The sequence below is a fragment of the Pipistrellus kuhlii genome, unplaced genomic scaffold, assembly GCF_014108245.1.
Source record: "Pipistrellus kuhlii isolate mPipKuh1 unplaced genomic scaffold, mPipKuh1.p scaffold_m20_p_4, whole genome shotgun sequence".
Lineage (NCBI taxonomy): Eukaryota > Metazoa > Chordata > Mammalia > Chiroptera > Vespertilionidae > Pipistrellus > Pipistrellus kuhlii.
This window is the reverse complement of record NW_023425540.1, coordinates 81,210,252-81,229,261: the sequence shown is the minus strand read 5'-3', so window position 1 is coordinate 81,229,261 and position 19,010 is coordinate 81,210,252. Positions and strand designations below refer to the sequence as shown.

Below are 19,010 nucleotides of genomic sequence, written 5' to 3'. Positions count from 1 at the left end.
ACAGATTGTGGAGGGTGTAAAGTAGGCTTGGGTTAACATTGATTATTTCATTTCTTTAATTCTTTATATTAACATTTCTTTACTGGCAGTTGACTTCTGTGAGTTGGGACTATTTCAGGTAAAAAAAAAAAAAAAAGATTAGTTTAAAAGTAAAAAGAATTATAAAAGAAATCCATTAACAACTACATGCCAATAAGTTAGTTAACTAAGATAAACAGTCAAATGTTAGACACAAGACACAAAAGACACAAACTACCAAAAATTGTCTCAAGAAGAAATAGAAAAATTGACTAGACTTACCAAGTATAGAAATGGAATAGTAATTTTAAAAACTACAAACAAATAAGAACCTAACCCTACATAGCTTCACTGGCAAATTCTACCAAACATTTAAAAAAGATTATCAATATTTTACAAATTCTCGGGGGGGGGGGGGGGGGGGGAATAGAACAGAAAATACTATTTCCCAACTCATTCAACTAGGCTAGTATTTCCTGATACCAACACCACACAAAGATATCACAAAGGTGGCAGGGGAGAAGACCCATCTTGCTAATGAATATACATATAAAAATTCTATCAAACCAAGGCCAGCAACATACAGAAAGCATTATACACCATGACCAAGTGGAGTTTATACCAGGAATGAAAAATTGGTCTAACACCTGAAATATCAATTAATGTAGTACACAATATGTACAGAACATGGTACAAAATCTGCATAAACATCCAGGAGATGCAGGGAAAGATTTTGACAAAACCCAACATACCCCTCATCAAATCACAACCTACAGTAGATACACAAAAGATGAAAGAACCAAAACATACCGCAACAATAACAAAAATCATCAAACCACAAAGGAAGATGGAAAGAAAGGGACAAAAGAACTATATAACATTAAGAAAACAATGAATAGTCAGGACCAGTTTGGCTCAGTGGATAGAGCATCGGCCTGCGAACTAAAAGGTCCCGGGTTCGATTCCGGGCAAGGGCATGTACCTTGGTTGTGGGCACATCCCCAGTATGGGGTGTGCAAGGGGCAGCTGATTAATGATTCTCTCTCATCGATGTTTCTAACTCTCTATCCTTCTCCGTGAAAAATCTAATAAAATATATTTTTTTAAAAAACAATGAACAAAATGCAACAGTATGCCCTTCCTTATCCATAATTACATTTAAAACAAATTCTCCAACTCAAAAGACAGAGTGGCTGAGTAGATTACAAAAGGAGATCCCCTCTGAAGAAGGAGGGGTCCCAGGCCCACCCCAGGCCCCAGGGCCCAGGATCCCAGCCCACACAAGGCCGCCCAGCCCAGGATTCCAGCGGTGCCAGGAAGAGAAGTCTCCATAACTTCTGACTATAAAAACCAGTGGGAATGAAGGCTGAGACAGAGGAGTCCCAGGCATTCCTCTTAAAGGGCTAGGCATGGACTTAGAGCTCCAGTGCTCAGGTAGCAACTCAAAAGGCACCAGGGCCCTACGGTGAGGAACTGAATTGTCTGGCTTTTGGGCAAGGGCTGGAGGAGCAGCTTTCTCCCAGAAAGAAGTGCGGGTAGAGGCCTTTGTTCCTTTGCTGAACCCTCTGCCCACAGAGCTGGCAGGGCAGTGCCGTATCTGAGTTTCCATCAACCTGGCTAGCGCTATTCCTCCGGCCCTGGTGGTTCCCCGAGACCCTGCCCCACCCAACTTTTCTGGCCCACCGAAGCCATGTCCAGTGGCTTCTCCATGCAAACGTCCTGTCTTGGCTCATGCTGAGACTTTCCTAAAATCTCAAACAAGCAGCATGTGGCCACAGTGTGCCCCACACCTCTTGCTAAGAGGTCCCAGAGAGCCGGCCTTGGTTGGCAGCTTAGCCTCTTCCAGGCATCTCCCAGCCCAGCAAAAATAGCAGCCATCGGCAGATCACTTTGTAGCTCATGCTGGGTGGCCCAGGGCAGGACACAGATGGTGGCAGACTGCAGCCTGCACCTCCCAGGAGACCTGAGAGCCACCAACATACCCAGTGGGCAGCTTCAGACCATGTCGAAGCACCACCCAATCCCCACCAGGGACACACGGAAAGGATGGACTCAACAGGCACCAAAGCCCTGCTGAAGTCAGTCCTGCCCCAAGGGATCTGCCCCTGCACAGCAGATCCCCCACAGTGGCCCAGGGTGTAGATCCTTCCCATCAATGTGCCAACAGCAATCAAGGATCAACTACGACAGGAGGGCACACATGGCTCACACAAGGGGCACGCCTGGAGTACCCTGATTAGGTGAGTGGGGAGGCGAGGCCTCTGGGCCCAACACAAAACCTACTGCACACATGTCAAACACAAGACCCGCGGGCCAAATCCGGCCCGCTAGGCCTTGCAATGTGGCCCGCACCGCGCTGTCATCACTGCACTCCGCTGCGTTCCATCACAATGACGCGCGGTGACATAGGAGGCTTCGCATGCACATAGATAACAAGTCACGCGAGATTCAGGAGGCGTGACCTATAGTCCGGCATCTGATGTGGTTGTGCGGGTGGCAGAGCAGAGGAGAGAGTGAGTGTGCAGGCATAAAAAATACACAGCAGAAGCTGCCAGTTCCTGGCATAAAGTGCAGGCATAAAAATCACAACAGAATCTGCTGTCTGTACCCAGTCAGGCATTTATTGACTGACTTTTTTTTCTCCACTCCATCTGCCAAATCAAGCTATCCCTGTGCAGTTTTCAACTTTTTCCTTCTAACGCAGATTTCCAATAAACTACATCTTTTACGGCCAATATTGATCCCAAAATGTCCAGGAAAAGAAAAGTTGACGGTGAAGGCAGACAATTTAATGACAAATGGGAAAATGAATACATGTTTGTGCTTAGAGAGGGCAAACCAGTGTGTATATTGTGTAATGAGACAGTGTAAGTGATGAAAGAGTACAATATACGTCGTCATTTTGACACCAAACATAATGTTAAGTATGGCAAATATACTTTGGAAGAAAAGCATAAAATTTTTAAAGAACTAAAAGGCAAACTACAATCACAGCAGCAAATGTTAACAAAGGCTACAGCGAAAAATGATGCTGCAGTGAAAGCAAGCTTTATAGTGGCTGAAGAAATTGCCCGTACTTCAAGGTGTTTTTCAGAGGGTGCCTTTTTGAAGCAATGCATGCTAAAAGTGTGTGAGCAAGTATGCCCAGACCAGATACAGAGTTTTCAAAATGTCAGTTTGTCAAGAAACACCATTGCAGATAGAGTTCAAGAACTCTCAGGAAATCTATCATCACAGCTGGCCGAACAGGCATGCAGTTATCTCGCTTTTTCACTTGCTATCGATGAAAGCACAGACAACACTGATACAGCGCAGCTGTCCATCTTTATACGTGCTACGAAGACCGACCTCTCTGTCACTGAGGAACTTTTGGATGTAGCTGCCATGTATGGGACAACGACTGGTAGAGATATATTTGAGGCTGTGGAGAAATCTATAAATAATTTTAAATTACCCTGGGAAATTTGGTGGGACTAACTACCGATGGCGCACCTTCAATGTGCGGAGAAAAGAAAGGCTTGGTTGGACTAATGAAGGAAAGAATGAAAAAAAGTCACTGCCACACACCCTTGATTACTTATCATTGCATTATCCACCAAGAGGCTATGTGTGGAAAAGTTCTGGACATGAATGACATAATGACCACAGTCATTAAAACTATTAACTTATTCGGGCACGTGGCCTGAATCATCGCCAGTTCCAGCAGTTTTTACAGGAGGTGGGTGCAGAGCATGGAGACGTGCCATACCACACAGAAGTAAGATGGCTGAGCAAGAGCGCAGTCCTCAAAAGATTTTTTGAGCTCAGAGAACAAATTGCTCTTTTCATGGAAAGTAAAGGAAAGCCCTTGCCTGAACTGTCGGATCCCGCCTGGCTATGTGATTTTGCTATGATGTGTGACATATGCGAGCATCTCGCCCAACTGAATCTGAAGCTGCAGGGACGCAAACAAGTCATCACGAAGATGTCTGACATGATCACAGCATTCCAGCGTAAACTTCAACTATGGAAGTCCCAACTGGAACAGGACAATCTTGCCCACTTTCCCGTTTGTTTGAGTATCTCAACCACTATTTCTGGTACTTTTCCTTGCAGTCGGCTGGCTACCAAAGTTAGCCGTTTACTAAGTGAATTTGAGTGGCGCTTCTCTGACTTTAGAACACAGCACTCAGGCTTTGACATCTTTGCCAATCCTTTTACAGTTGATGTCAACAATGTGCCCCATCACCTTCAGATGGAGATAATCGAGCTTCAGTCTGACAGTGGCCTGAAATCAAGGTTTCAGGATGTTGAAATTGAGGACTTCTACCCTCTACTGCCCCCTGACTCAATGCCAGAGCTCCGACTTCATGCTGCCCGTATTCTATCCATGTTCGGGAGCACCTATCTTTGTGAACAGATGTTTTCAATAATGAATCTGAACAAAAACAAGCACAGATCACGCATTACCGATGACAACCTCCATGCTGTTTTGCGGGTTGCTACAGCCCAAGAAATAAAACCTAACATTGACTCATTGATCCGGGGAAAACGGTGTCAGACATCTAGCCAGAAAACAAAACAATGAGCATTTTAGGTACATTCCAATATTACTGTTTTGCTTGATACCAATATTACTGTTTTGCTTGATAGCATGTGAATTGGTTAACAGCACTGTTAAGGAAAAGATTGTTCCACTCATTTTAAATTCACATTTCTGGTTAACATTGTCAGTTTATGACTGTTCAGTAAACCATTCGGCCTGCGATTTAGGCTGGATTTTAGATTTTGGCCCCTTCTCTGATTGAGTTCGACACCCCTGACCTACTGCATAGGCCACTCTACCAAGACCAGGAGGCACAGCAGGTCTACCTAGCCAATAGGACCAAACACAGGGAGGCTGCCAAAATGAGACCAAATGTGTCCGAAATGAAATAATAGAACAAAAGTTAAAAAAAAAATTTTTTAAATGGAGACAAGCAAGCTACTAGATGCAGAATTCAAAAGACTGATTATAAGGATGTTCAAGGAACTCAAAGGAAGAGTAGATAAACTTAATAAGAGCTTCAACAAAGAGATAGGAAATATGAAAATGGAGGCAGAAAACAAAGAACCAGTCAGGAATGTAGAATATAATAACTGAAGTGAACAGTATGTTACAGGGAATCGACAGTAAGAGCAGATGAAGCAGAGAATCAAATCAACAATCTAGAACAGTGGTTTTCAACCTTTCTAATGCTGCAACCCTTTAATACAGTTCCTCATGTTGTGGTGACTCCCAACCATAAAATTATTTTCGTTGCTACTTCATAACTGTAATTTTGCTACTATTATGAATCATAATGTAAATATTTGTGTTTTCCGATGGTCTTGGGTGACCCTGCTAGCAGTTCTGTTGCAACCCACAGGTTGAGAATCAATGCTGTAGAGCCTAAGATTATCAGAAAACACAGATATTACATTATGATTCATTAACAGTAGCAAAATTACAGTTATAAAGTAGCAACAAAAATAATTTTATGGTTGGGGGTCACCATAACATGAAGAACTTTATTAAAGGGTCACAGCTTGTTCCAGATGCACTGCCAGTGCCCACTGCAGACCTTGTAGCCCCGGAACTCAATGTGGGTAAAGAAATTCACTGCCCAAGGACTCAAAGGGACGCTGCACTGTTATCCTGAGCACGCCCACTGCTGTTGAAGTAGATGGCACCCAGACCTGACTACATGACTCCCAGCTCCTGCATGGCCTGGATCCTGGCAACTACAGGCCAGGAGAACTGATGCCTGCAGGAGGGGAACTGGACTTCAGTGAGGACAATACTGATGGGAACTGTGGTACTAAGGGTCTTGGTAACTGTATTTGTTGTTTATGCTGAAAGGAAGTAGGCTGAGTCAATGATTTGACTAGGCACATTAGACAAGGGGGGAATAAGAGGGCAGGGCAGGGCGAGGATGAGCTCCCAACCCCGCCCCACAGGGCGGAGTTATCCCTAGCCCTCACCCAACCAATCAGGGTTAGCCGAAGCAGTGACATCACCACCGATCAGAGTAAAACCCCTGGACTGGGCGAAATTCACGCTCTCTTCCGCCATGCTGCCGGCGTGAGTGGGAGGAGCCCATGCTAGCATGGAACAGGCTCTTTTGTTCATTGCATTGGACTCAGCTCCCTGGTGGTCCTTGGGGATCACGAAGTCTGGGGATCACGAAGTCTGGGCGTAACAATATCAAAATACCCAGCAGGAAAAAAAAAATGACATCCAATATTCACCCAGGGTTTAAACAAGAAATTTTTGTTTGATGTGAAAGCATTAATAATTTGATCACAGAAGAACATTTTTTCAGCAGTGCTCTCAGATTGCCAGGAAAAGATAATTCTTCCCTTGTGGACATGCTTTTTATCACATGCCCTTCACTTGCTGATGAAATCTTGCATGGATGGTCCCCCGCAGGGTTTATCTGAGGAGGGAGAGAGAGGTACCCTCCAGCTATCATGAGACTGTGAGTCATTCAGAATCCAAAACAAGTTGATTCAAAGCTCAGGCAATTGAAGCTCCTATTAACCAGCTCAGAGGACTATGGTCAACCACCCAGTCCATCTACCTCAATGTTTTCTCACCTGGCCCAGTTTTTAAATCAGGGATTCGATTTTTCTTGTGGTCTCTGAACTTAAACCTATATGCTTATATTAAAAATTAACACCTGACAAAAACAAAAACAAAAACAAACAAAAAAACAAACAAACAAAAAAAAGGGTTACAGCTTGAGAAAGGTTGAGAACCACTGATCTAGAAGAACATACTCAATCAGAAGAGGAAAATGAAAAAAGAATCCAAAAAATGAGAACAGATTAAGGAGCCTCCCGGACAACATCAAGTGTACCAATATTTGCATCATAGGGGTGCCACAGGAAGAGAGCAAGGAATTGAAAACCTATTTGGAAAAATAATGACAGAAATAAGACATACAAATCCAGGAAGCATAGGATGTCCCAAAGAAGATGAACACAAAGAGGTCTACACCAAGACACATCATAATTAAAATGCCAAAGTTTAAAGGCAAAGAGAGAATCTTAAAAGCAACAAGAGAAAAGCAATTCATTACCTACAAGGGAGCTCCCATAGGGCTATCAGCTGGTTTCTCAGCAGAAACTTTGCAGATCAGAAGGAATTCATACAAAATATTCAAAGTGATAAAAATCAAGGATCTACAACCAAGATTATGCCATCCAGCAAGGTTATCATTTAGAATTGAAAGACAGATAAAGAGCTTCTCAGACAAAAAACTAAAGGAGTTCATCACCACCAAACCAGTATTATAAGAAATGTTAAAGGGTTTTCTTTAGAAAGGAAAAAACAAAAATTAAGAATATGAATTTTAAAATGGCAATAAATATATCTATCAATAATTATTTTAAAAGCAAACAGATTAAATACTTTGATCAAAAGAGATATAGTGACTGAAGGCATAACAAGACCTTTACATATGCTGTCTACAAGAGACTCACTTCAGATCAAAAGAGACAACAGACTAAAAGGGATAGAAAAATAGATTTCAAAGTTGCTCCTCAAACAAAAAGCTGGTGTAGCAATACTTATACCAGACAAGAGACTTTAAAACAAATACTATAACAAGAGACCAAGCAGGACAAAGCAATTCCATTTCTGGGTATTTTTCTGAAGAAACCCAAAACACTAAATCCAAAAGACATATATCCATATTTTTATTGAAGCATTATTTACAACAGTCAAGATATTGAAGCAATTAGGTTTCACCCATGGATGAATGGATAAAGTAGACATGGAATATGATTCAGCCATTTAAAAAAAAAAAAGCATGACATTATCTGCAACAACATAGATGGGCCTAGAGAGTATTATGCTGAGTGAAGTAAGTCAGACAGAGAAAGACAAGTGCCAGATGATACCACTTATATGTGGGATCTAAAAAAAATAAATAGGCAGAGGAGAAATAGACTTACCAGTATAGCTACAAAGACTATTTTGACATTTGCCAGATGGGAGAAGCATTTGGAAAATGTGTGGAAAAGGTGAAAGAATTAAGAAGTACAAATTGGTAGTTATAGAATAGTCATGGGGATGTAAAGTGAATAGGGAATAAAGTCAATAATATCATAATAACTCTGTGTGTCAAGTGGGTACTAGATTTATTGGGGTGATCACTTTGTAAGCTACATAAATGTCTAATCACTGGATTGTACACTTAAAAATAATGCTGTATATCAACTATATTTGAAATATATATTATTTGAAGAATTTTTAATAAACAAGATCCAACAATATTCTGCTACAAGAGACTTGTCTTAGCTCTCATGATACACACAGGCTGCAAGTGAAAGATGGAAAAAGATGTTCCATGCAAATGATAACCAAAAGGGAACAGAGGTGACTATATTTAGGCCAGGCAAAACAGACTTTCAGTTAAAATAAGACTTTCAGTAAAAAATAGGAAAGGTCACTCCCTATATAAAGATAAAGGGATCAGTTCATCAAACAGGATATGACAACTGTAAATATATATGTGCCTAATACTGGAACACCTAAATACATGTAAGAAGCATATATAAAGCTAAATAGAGAAATAAAAAGCAATACATAATAGTAGGGACTTCAATGCCCCACTTTCAGCAATGGATAAACTATCCAGACAGAAAAATCAATAATGATATTATAGACCAAATGAACCTAACAGACATACAAAGATCATCCTATCAATAACAGTAAATAAAGATTCTTCTCAAGCAGACATGAAACTTCTCCAGGTTAGATCATATGTTAGGCCAAAAGCAAGCCTTACATTTAATTAGACTGAATTGATGTTTCAACCACAGTGGCATAAAACTAGAAATCAGTAACAGGAGGAAAATTAGAAAATTCTCATATGTATTTGAAAATTTAACAACATGCTCCTGAACAACCAATGGTCAAAGAAATATCAAGAGGGAAATCAAAAAGTATTCTATGACAAAAGAAAATGGAAACACATTGTACCAAAACTTTATGGGATTTAGCAAAGGCAGTTCTAAGAAAGATGTTTTTAATAATTAATGCCTACATTAAGGAAAATGAAAGATCTTAAGTAAACAACCTAACTTTAAACCTCGAGAAAAAAAGAAAACAAACAACTAAGCCCAAAATTATCAGAACATAAAATGATTAGAGCAGAAATAAAATGGAAATAGAAAGATAATACAAAAGATTAAAAAAAAAACAAGAGTTAGTTTTGAAAAAATAAAATAAAATTGACAAGCATTTAGCTAGATTAACCAAGAAAATAACACACTGAGCTCAAATAAAATTGTAAGTGAAAGAAGATATTACATATTACAGAAATACAAAGGTTCATAAGAGATTACTATCAACAATTATATACCAACAAATTACATAATCTACAAATATTGGATAAATTCCTAGAAACATACAGCCTACCAAGACTGAATCATGAAAAAATAGAAAATCTGAACAGACCAATAACAAGTAAAGCGATTGAAGCAGTAATAAAAATTAAAAAAAAAAAAAAAAAACTTCCAAAAGAAAAAAAAAATCCCCAAACTAGGTGGCTTCATGGGTGAATTCTACCAAACATTTAAAAAAAAAAAGAATGCAAATCCTGCTCAAACTCTTCAAAAAAACTGAACAGGAGGGAACACTTCTAAACTCCTTCTACAGGGCCTGCATTACCCTCATGTCAAAGCAAGATAAAGACATTACAAAAAAAGAAAATTACAGGCCAATTCCTCTGATGAATATAGATGCAAAAATCCTCAACAAAATGCTTGCCAACCAAATTCAACAGCACCTCAAAAGGATCATACACTGTGAACCAGTAGGATTTATCCCTGGGATGCAAGGCTGGTTCAACATATGCAAATCAATAAATGTGATACACCACACTAACAATGAAGGATAAACATCATATGATCACCTAGATAGATGCAGAAAAAGCATCTATTTGACAAAATTCAACACCTTTCCACATAAAAACTCTCAAAAAACTGAGAATATAGGGAATATACCTCAACATAATAAAGGCCATATACAACAAGCCCACAATTAACATCATACTCAACAATGAAAAGCTAAAAGATTTTCCTCGAAGATCGGGAACAAGATAAGGAAGCAGACTCTCACCACTTTTACTCAACATAGTACTGGAACTCCTTGCCAGACAATTAAGCAAGAAGGAAAAAGAGAAAAAGAAAAAGCATCCAAAATAGAAAGGAGCCGAAACCGGTTTGGCTCAGTGGATAGAGCATCGGCCTGCGGACTGAAAGGTCCCAGGTTCGATTCCGGTCAAGGGCATGTACCTTGGTTGCGGGCACATCCCCAGTAGGGAGTGTGCAAGAGGCAGCTGGTCGATGTTTCTCTCTCATCGATGTTTCTAGCTCTCTATCCCTCTCCTTTCCTCTCTGTAAAAAATCAATAAAATATATTTTTAAAAATAGAAAGGAAAAGATCATCTGTTTTGCAGATGACATATTTTATATAGAAAACCCTAAAGATCCCACCCAATAACTGTTAAAACTAATAAATGAATTCAGCAAAGTTGCAGAATACAAATTAACCATGGTAAAATCACTATCATTGCAGTACACTAACAATGAACTATCCAAAAATATTTAAAAAAACAATCCCATTTGCAATAGCATCAAAAAGAATAAAGTACTTATGGAATATACTTATCCAAGGAGGTGAACAATCTACATTGAAAACTATAAGACAGAAATGAAAATATTGAAAATTTGTGAAATAAATGTTATCATGACATCTCATGTACAGGAACTAGAAAGATTAATATTATTTAAGTGTCCATGATACCCAAAGTGATCTACAGATTCAATGCCTTACCTATCAATATTTCAATGGGATTTTTCCCAGAACAAACAATAGTACTAACATTCATATGGAACCTCAAGAGACACGCATAGCCAAAACAACCTTGAGAAAGAAAACAAAACTGGAGGTATCACACTTCCTGACCTCAGAGTATGTTACAAAGCTATATGGTACTGGCATCAATAGACCAATGGAACCGAATACAGATCCCAGAAATAAATCTACATGCACACATATTAGAATATACAATTAATCTTTGAAAAGGGAGCCAAAAATAAACAAGGAAAAGACAGTCTCTTCAATAAATGTCATCAGGAAAACAGAATGTCCACATGCAAAATAATGAAATTGGGCCCAAATACAATAATTAATTCAAAGTGGATAGAAATCTTCATTGTAAAATTTGAAACCATAAAAATTCTATGAGAAAACATAAGAAAAGGGTTCCTTGGCAATTATTTGTTTGTAATATAGCATTAAACACATAGGCAACAAAAGCAAAAATAAACAAGTGGAACTACATCAAACTAAAAAGCTTTTGCATAGCAAAGGAAACCATCAACAAAATAAAAAGGTAACCTACATACAGAATGGGAGAAAATATCTGCAAACCATATACCTGATAAGAGGTTATCATAAAAAATATATAAACTCATACAACTCCATAGCAAAAGAAATCTGATTAAAAGTTGGGCAGAGGCCAATGTGGCTCAGTGGTCGAGCTTCGAGCTATGAACCAGAAGGTCACGATTCCATTCCCGGTCAGGGCACATGCCTGGTATGCAGGTTTGATCCCCAGTGGGGGATGTGCAGGAGGCAGCTGATCAATGATTCTCTTATCATTGATGTTTCTATCTCTCTCTTCTTTCTTTTCTGAAATCAATAAAAATAGATTTTCAAAAATAATTTTTTTTAAGTTGGGCAGAGGACCTAAACAGACATTTTCCCAAATAACACAAATAATTAATTGGCTAAAAGGCACATGAAGAGATTCTCAACATCACTAGTCATCAGAGAAATTTACAACAAAATCACAATGAGATGTCACATCACATCTACTAGAATGGCTAATATCAAAAAGACAAGACATAACACGTGTCAGAAAAGGTGAGAAGGAAAGGGAACCCTCGGGCACTGTTGGTGGGAATGTAAATGGCTATAGCTATTATAGAAAAAATATGAAGATTCCTCAAAAATTTTTAAATAGAACTACCACATGATCCAGTAATCCCACTTCTGGATATATTTCTAGAGGAAATGAATCAGTATCTAAAAGAAACTATCTGCACCCCCATGTTCATTCACAATACTCAAGATATAGAAACAGCCTACTGTCCAGTGAGTAGATAAAGAACACACATATACATACATGTATATATATATAATACACACATATACATATATACACACATATACATATATACACATATATATATACACACATATATACACACATACACACACACACACACACACACACACACACACACACGTGTGGCCCGGTGCATAAAATTCGTGCACAGGGGGTAGGTCCCTCAGCCTGGCCTGCACCATCTCCAATCTGGGATCCCCTGAGGGATGTCCAACTGCCTCTCGCAATCCAGGATCACTGGCTCCTAATGGCTCACCTGCCTTCCTGTCTGATTGCCCCTAACCACCTCTGCCTGCCTACCTGCCTGATCACCCCTAACTGCTCACTTAACGGCCACAGCCTGGCCGGTCCCCATTCCTCTCTCCCTAGTGTTGAGTGTCTGAGTATTCCAGCATGAGGGTGAGACAATCATTTGCATATTAGCTCTTTATTATATAGGATACACACATACATACAGGGTATGGCAAAAAATAGGTTTAAAGTTGTGAATGTGCAAAATAGAGAGTTTATTCTTATATTATTCTTTATTTATTATGGTATTATTTTCTTTATGAACAACTGTAAATCTACTTTTGCTCCACTCTGTATATACATTTGTATATACACACAATGGAATATTTTCAGCCTTAGAAAAGAAGGAAATCTTGCCATTTCACACAACATGAGTAAACTAAAGGACATTATGGTTAGTGAAACAAGTAGGACAAAAAAAGACAAATACTGTATGATCTCACTCATTATGTCTAACTCACAGAAACACAGAATAAAATGTGGCTGCCAGGGGCTGGGAGATGGGCTGGTCAAGGGTACAAACTTCCAGTAATAAGATTAATAAGTTTTGAGGATCTAACGCACAGCATGGTTACAGTTAATAATACTGTATTGAAATTTGCTAAAATAGATCTCACCACACACAAAAAGAGGGTAACTACCCTCTTTGTATGTAGTTTGAAGGCTGTGTTAACTAGCTTGACAGTGGTAATCCTACCTAATAAGAGTGTAATATGCAAATTAACCATCATTCTGCTATACCCACAAGCCACGCCCACCAGCCATACCCACCAGCCAATCAGAGCGAACATGCAAATAAACCCAACCAAGATGGCTACCAGCCACACAGAGCAGGAAGGAGGCTTGAGTTTCCCAGGCAACAGCGGAAGCCAAGCTTTCCACCTGCCCTTGCTGGCCTAGGCCTCCACTCAAGGCTACAAAGTTTAATTATGGAAGGTAAACAAATCCAAACAGAAATGGCTGCTGGCCACCAAGTGAGCAGGAGGCTTGGCTCTGCTCCAGGCTACAAAATTTCAATAGTAGAAGGTAAATAAATTCCAGACACCAGGGCCTCCACTTGTGTTGCCAGGGGGCATGGCTGACCTGCAAACCACCACAGGCCCCTTGCCCAGTCCTCTCCACATCCCAAGGGAACCCCCATCCTGATCTGGGACACCCTTCAGGGAAAACCAGCAGGCCCCCACCCATGCACCAGGCCTCTATCCTATCTAATAAAAGAGTAATATGCAGATTGACCATCACTCCAACACACAATAGCTGTCCCCATGTTGTCAAAGATGGCTGCACCCATGTGGACACAAGATGGCCACCACAAGATGACCAGCAGGGGAGGGCAGTTGGAGGTGATCAACCTTGCAGGGGAGGGCAGTTAGGGGTAACCAGGCCAGTAGAGGAGGGAAGTTGGGGGGAAACAGGCTGGCAGGGGAGCAGTTAGACATCAATCAGCCTGGCATGGGAGTGGTATGGGAGTGGTTAGGGGGTGAGTTAGTGGTTAGGTGCTGGCAGGCAGAAGCAGTTAGGGGCAATCAGGAAGGCAGGCAGGGAGTATTTGGAAGCCAGCAGTCCTGAATTGTTAGAGGGACATCCGACTGCCCATTTAGGTCCTATTCCACCGGGCCTAAATGGGCAGTTGGACATCCCTCGAGGGGTCCCAGATTGGAAAGGATGCAGGCTGGGCTGAAGGACATTACCACCCCCTCTCCTCCCTCCCACTCCCCCCACACAAATTTCGTGCACTGGGCCTCTAGTTCTTTCATAATGTACATGAATATCAAATTTCATTGTTGTACACCTTAAGTATATACAGTTTTTATTTATCAATCTGGAGGGGAAACTTTTTTTAGATGCTGAAAGGAAAAAAACTCTCAACCAAATATTCTATATGACAAAGTGACACTCAAAAATGAGGGAGAAATTGCTATTCCAAAATAAACAAAAGCTAAAGAAATTCATTACCATTACACCTGCCTTACAAGATATGCAAAGGGAGGATTTCAAGTTGAAATGAAAGGACATTGACAGTAACTCAGTCTTTTAATGTAAGATTCTCCATAAAGGAAATACATGAATAAATGAAAACCTGCATTATTGTCTTTTTGTTTAACTCAACTTCTTATTCTTTCATAGAATTTAAAAGACAAAATAATTCTAAATCTGTATTAATGGAGACATAAATATAATACTGTAATTTGTGACATCAATAACAAAAGGAAGGTAAATGGAGCTATAAAGAAGTAGAATTTGCCTTAGCCAGTTTGGCTCAGTGGATAGAGCATTAGTCCACAGACTGAAGTTTCCTGGTTTCGTCGATTCCAGCCAAGAACACATTGCAGACTCTATCTCAGGCCCTGGTTGGGCCACGTGCAAGAGGCAACCAATTTTTGTGTGTCTCTCACATCAATGTTTTTCTCTCTGTTTCTCCCTCTCCCTTCAACTATCAATGGACACAAGTCACTGAGGGGGGTGAGGGCATTTGCGGGGCGGGGGGGGGGGGGGGGGGAAGGGCTGGGGGGAGGTAAATGGGGAGGAAATGAGACATATGTATTACTATTGTAATACTTCAAATAATAACATGGGAAAAAATCAATGGAAAAATATCCTCAGGTGAGGAAAGAGAGAAGGAAGAAGGAGGAAGAAGAGGAAGAAGAGGAAGAAGAGGAAGAAGAGGAAGAAGAGGAAGAAGAGGAAGAAGAGGAAGAAGAGGAAGAAGGCGAAGAAGAGGAAGAAGGCGAAGAAGAGGAAGAAGGCGAAGAAGGCGAAGAAGGCGAAGAAGGCGAAGAAGGCGAAGAAGGCGAAGAAGGCGAAGAAGGCGAAGAAGGCGAAGAAGGCGAAGAATTATTATTTTTTTTTTGTGAGCAAAGTTATGTAGTTATCAGTTTAAGTAGATTGTTATAACTTTAGGATGTCATATGTAATCCCCATTACCACAGAGAAGATATATAGAAAATATATACAAAGGAATGAGAGGGAATCAAAAAGTAACAGTACAAAAACAAATCATCTAAACACAAAGAGGAGGTAGTAAGGAAGGAAATGAGAGACAAAATCGCTACAAGACATTTAGAAAAATAAAACAGCAACAGTCAATCCTTCCCTATCAGGAATTAGTTTAAATGTAAGTTAATTACACTGCCCAATTAAAAGACACAGACTGGCAGAATGAATTAAAAAACAGGATCTGACCAGACACTGTCTATGAGAAACGCACTTTAGACCTAAGGACATGCCTAGATTAAAAGTGAAAGGATGGGGCCCTAGTTGGTTTGGCTCAGTGGAGAGAGTGTTGGCCTGCAGACTGAAGGGTCCCAGGTTCAATTCCGGTCAAGGACATATGCCTGGGTTGTGGGCTTGATTCCCAGTAGGCACATGCAGGCAGCCAATCAATGATTCTCTCATCATTGATATTTCTATCCCTCTCTCTTCCTCTCTGAAATCGATAAAAAATATATTTAAAAATAAATAAATAAATGAAACAACTGGTCCATGCCCAGCCTGGGTGGCTCAGTGGTTGAGCTTCAAGCTATGAACCAGGAGGTCACCATTCAATTCCTGGTCAGGGCAGTTGCCTGGGTTGCAGGTTTGGTCCCCAGTAGGAGGTGTGCAGCAGGCAGCCAATCAGTGATCTCTTTCCCTCTCCCTTTCTCTCTGAAATCAATAAAAATATCTATTTAAAAAAATAGAAGTGGAAGGATAGGAAAAGTTATTCCATGCAAATAGTAACCACAAGAGAATGGTTCGCTACACTAATATCAGACAAAATAGACTTTAAATCAAAACTATTACAAGAGAAAAAGAAAAAGACATTATGTAATGATAAAGGAATCAATATACCAAGAATATAATGATTATAAATATGCAAATACCACAGATCCTAAATATATAAAGCAATCATTGACAGAATGAATAAAGAACTCCCATAATCCCACAACAAAAGATATAAATAAACACCACAATTTAAAAATGATCAAACAATCGGAACAGACATTTCTCCAAAGAAGGTATACTAATGGTCAATTAAGTACACAAAAAGGTATCCAACATCACTAATCATTAGAAAAATGCAAATCAAAATCACATGACATACCACTTCACACTCATTAGGGTGGCTGCTGTAAAAAAACACACAAAAAAACCAAATGTGGACGAAAGTGGCCACATGCTGACCTGACAAGCTCAGAGAAGCCCTGCACGGTGATCTTGCAAACTCAAGAGATGTAAATAACCACAAAAGATGGCCTGAAATTAAACTTTATCTAAAAGCAGTTATGGTGGGCAGTATTTTCACTGACAAGGTCAACCTTTACCGAACTGAGCCTATCTGTCTTTTTGCATCTATGATAACATACATATGTCTGGCTAACTGTAACTTCCCTTTTCTGGACCCCTTGGGGCACAACCAAATGTGCTGGGCCCCTGGACAGACACCACAAATTCCTTCCTTATCATGTTAATTGTTCCTGCACCTACTGAGAGGGCAGGGCGGGGCTAACTCCTGATCCACTATTTTGTATGTCATTGTGTAACTGGGCCCTAGCCTCACCCAACCAATCGGGGTCAGTCAAAGCAGTGACATCACCACCCCTAGAAAACCCTTTGATCCGTTGAAGCTCGCTCTCTACCTCGCTGCTGTCGGTATTAGTGGGACAGAGCTCGGGCTTCCTGAATAAACGGCTCTTTTGCTTTTGCATTGGACTCGGCTCCCTGGTGGTTTTGGGGGATCACGAAATCTGGGCATCACACCACCTAAGTGTGTGTCCATCATTTTACTTTCTATCCAATCCCAGGGGTTTCCCTGATTTGCTTTCTCCACCTCTCTAGTCTATTACCAATGGATTTCATGTAACCCACCTACTTCCCTTTCCTTTGATTGCAATGTACAAATACAGATGTAACCTGCCAGTCTCTGGAGCATTAGCTCAATTCCTTGAGGTTCTGCTTCCCGGCATTGTTGGCAGTTTGGCTCGAATAAACTCACCAAAATTATTTACAGGTTTCAATGTGTTTGTTTTTTTTTTTTTTATGTTAACACAAAGAAAGAAAATAAGTGTTGGTAAGTATTAGAAAAGTAGGACCCTCATTCATTATTGGAAGGAATGTAAAATGGTGCAGATGCTATGGACAACAAGATAGCAGTTCCTTCAAAAATTAATCAGAGAATACCATATGATCCACTCTGGGTATATACCCAAAGTAGTAAAGCAATTCCACTCTATGTATATATATATACCCAAAAGAATTACAACCGGGGTCTTGAAGAGATATCTGTACACTCCTGTTCTTAGCAGAATTATTCACAATAGCCAAAAGGTGGAAGCAACCCAAGTGTCCATCAGTGAATGAATGGGTAAACAAGATGTTGTAGGTACACACCATGGAATATTATTCAGCTTCAAAAAGGAAATTCTGGTGCATTCTACAATGTGGATGAATCTTGAGGCCATTATGCTAAGTGAAATAAGTCAGTCACAAAAAGATAAATACTGGCCAAAACCAGTTTGGCTCAGTGGACAGAGCATCGGTCTGTGGACTGAAAGGTCCCAGGTTCGATTCCGGTCAAGGGCATGTACCTTGGTTGCGGGCACATCCCCAGCAGGGGGTGTGCAAGAGGCAGCTAATCGATGATTCTCTCTCATCGATGTTTCTAACTCTCTATTCTTCTTTCTTCTTCTCTGTAAAAAATCAATAAAATATATATTTTTTTAAAAAAGATAAATACTGTATAATTCCACTCATATGAGATACCTATTATAGTCAAATTCATAGGCAGTCTGTAAAATAATGGTTGTCAGGGGTTCTTATAGGGGATAATCAGGTGTTATTGCTTAGTGGGTACATAGTTTTAGTTATCCTATATGATAAAAGACTAATATGCTAAGCGTCCAACCATTTGACCAGTTGCTATGATGCCCACTGACCACCAGGGGGCAGATGCTCCAACCAGTAAGTTAGCTTGCTGCTAGAGTCAGTTGATTGGGACTAGGCAAGATGGGCTGGACACATCCTGGAGCCCTCCCACAGCCCCGCCCTGGCCCCGATGTTGCACCAATGGGGTTCCTCGTCTGGCCTGCACCCTCTCACAATATGGGACCCCTTGGGGTATGTCAGAGAGCCGATTTCACTCAATCCCCACAGGCCAAGCCAAGGGACCCCACCAGTGCACAAATCCATGCACAGGGCCTCTGGTTTAAGATAAAAATAGTTCTTGCTGAAACCGGTTTGGCTCAATGGATAGAGCGTCGGCTTGAGGACTGAAAGGTCCCAGGTTCGATTCCGGTCACGGGCATGTACCTTAGTTGCGGGCACATCCCCAGTAGGGGGTGTGCAAGAGGCAGCTGATCGATGACTCTCTCTCATCAGTGTTTCTAACTCTCTATCTCTCTCTCTTCCTCTCTGTACAAAATCAATAAAATATATTTTTTTAAAAAAAGATAAAAATAGTTCTGGAGATAGATGATGATGGTTGCACAAAGTGAATGTATTTAACGCCACTAAACT

The 19,010-nt window shown here is 40.4% G+C and overlaps 2 long non-coding RNA genes across 2 annotated transcripts in view; both read right to left on the bottom strand.

The window, feature by feature from the left end:
* The window catches only part of LOC118703917, a 48,252-nt gene that overhangs the window by 15,358 nt on the left and 13,884 nt on the right, over positions 1 to 19,010 (bottom strand). The gene's annotated exons all lie outside the window — the stretch shown is intronic.
* On the bottom strand, positions 2,978 to 10,193 carry LOC118703918. Its single transcript, XR_004983192.1, has 3 exons — positions 9,994 to 10,193; positions 3,027 to 3,031; positions 2,978 to 2,988 (listed from the first exon to the last, which is right to left on the bottom strand). It is a non-coding gene; the product is annotated as an uncharacterized LOC118703918 (long non-coding RNA).